Genomic DNA, 2,190 nt, shown 5'->3' on the forward strand with positions numbered 1-2,190 from the left:
TGGTGGGGGTGCTGATTGTGTGTAGTGGGGGGCTACCTGGCCTGCTCCCATGTTACAGATTCACTTCTACATGACCTCATCCTAACTTCAAAACATTCAAAGACTATCAAATGGAACAAAAAATTCCTTAAGGTCCAAAACCATGTCAACTAAAAAAAAGAACCACTGTGGAGGATCAAAGAATGAAACATGAACAGAGAAAGCACCGCACTTTTGTCTTCTACTGGCTTCATGCAATACGCCCCAACACCTCACAAACTATTGCACAACGATGTTTTAGGAAATTCATAAAACAGATTGTGAAGGGATTCACTACGAAACGGCCTTGCAAGTACTACGCATATGAGATATTTGAGAAAGACGGCCGGCTAGTCAGAATCTGAAGTGCATACAACGGCTGTGAGGCCGTCCTGCTGATTGCCGTGTCTCTTGTGCGTCAATTGCAAGCCAGAACAGATACCACTCAACCCCTCTACACTCAAGGGTGGTGCTACTAACCTGGGCTGGCGAGCAGCGACATGTACGCTTCCACAGTCTCGAATGGCATGTAAGGGAATGAGCCATCCCTGTCATCCATTAGATAATTTATATCCACAAACTAGCTTGTAGCTTCTGGCGGAAAGGAAGAGATCGGCGTGTGGGCTCTGCAATAATAATTATGAGCACGTAGCAGTAGTAGTGTTGAATGCAAAAGGTTAAGTCGAGTAGGAGAATATTCGTTGTAACAGAATTAGACATGCTGCAAACCATCACGAATCCTTAAACCAAAGACAGGGATCTCGAGAAATAGAGTGATATAATGATCGGGGAAAGGCAGACAGAGAGACTATTAGAGGTTCCAGTGTTGGTGTCCAGGGAAACCACAGGAAGGGATCCTCCTTGATTAGAAGCCTCGCCCAAAATGAGCACGCAAGACACAATCCTCGTAAGAACGTCAATGTAGACCGTACATTAATAAACATCAAAAAATCCCTTTAAATTACCATCCTCCCTCTCTTCCTCCTCCAGTCTCTCACTGTTGTTAATCTATGTGACAGGGAGCTCATTCCCTACATGCCATCGAGACTGTCAGCGTCTGTCTGCTCCCCGTTTGCACCTGTTAGTGTGTTACTTGTCTGTCTCAATGAGACAAGAGAGGATGCAGCTCACAGCGTGTTTTCCATCACTAGCGTCCTCTCACTTCATGGTATATGGGCCGTTCGTATCTCAACTGTCTTGTTAAACACGATTCTTCATATTTTGGTTGTGGGGTATTGCCTGAGCCCAAAAAAAAGTGCGGTGCTTCACTTTTTCATCCTTGTGCCCCACAGTGGTTCTTTTTTTAGTTGACATGGTTGGATAGATTTTGTTCATTTGATAGTTTGATGTTTTTGAGTTAGGAGAGGTCATGTCAGAGTGAATCTGTACATGGAGCAGGCCCAGGTATGTAGGTGGATGCTGAGCTCAGCCACCCCTTATGCCAAAAGATAAGGCAGTGAAAAGGCTGTTGAAAGCAGTAATGTTCAAACACCATCTGGTCAGTGCGAACCTTTCCTCTTTTCTCTCCGTGGTAAATTGCAACTATAAATCAAAGTGTAGACAGAGCCAGTTATGGAATTCAATTTACTTAATGGTTGAGAGACAGTTTGCCCTCCTTCTATATTTGATAGTTGGAATTTCTCATTCCTCTTCCTGCTGCCAGCAAAGGCAAAGTGTTCCGTAACATATGGCATGCACTTGTTATTTTCTCCGAATTATTACAGGATGAATCATCACTCATCACCTCCGCACAGGGAGTATTAATTAGTGATGTGAGGCAAAACATGCCAATGAAGGAGGTGCAGGCGCGACGGGCAGTGCCATGGCTCTGGCCCTCAGGACAAAGTCGAAACCTTATCACTCATGTGGATGAGGTGTCTGTTGTGCCGAGTAGAGAAACACGCACGACCATCTAAACCGTTTGCAAACAAACGTCGCCTCAGCACCTACCCTTTCTATTAAGACTACTCCTTCTGTTTTCTATTACTGGATCCTTCAGTATCAGGGATCAGCAAAAGCTGTCCAGCAATCATGCGACCGATGTTGTGTTCTCTAACGGATTTCTCTCACCCGTAGTGCGGACATCCTTGTCTTTTTCTCCTTCACCTCTGTCACACCCTATAACTCTTTTTCCCCTTCCTTCACACGTGCAGTTTTCTGTCAGATCCCCTT

The sequence above is a fragment of the Seriola dumerili genome, unplaced genomic scaffold (genome assembly GCF_002260705.1).
Source record: "Seriola dumerili isolate Sdu_G_001 unplaced genomic scaffold, Sdu_1.0 BDQW01000149.1, whole genome shotgun sequence".
NCBI classification, from domain to species: Eukaryota; Metazoa; Chordata; class Actinopteri; order Carangiformes; family Carangidae; genus Seriola; species Seriola dumerili.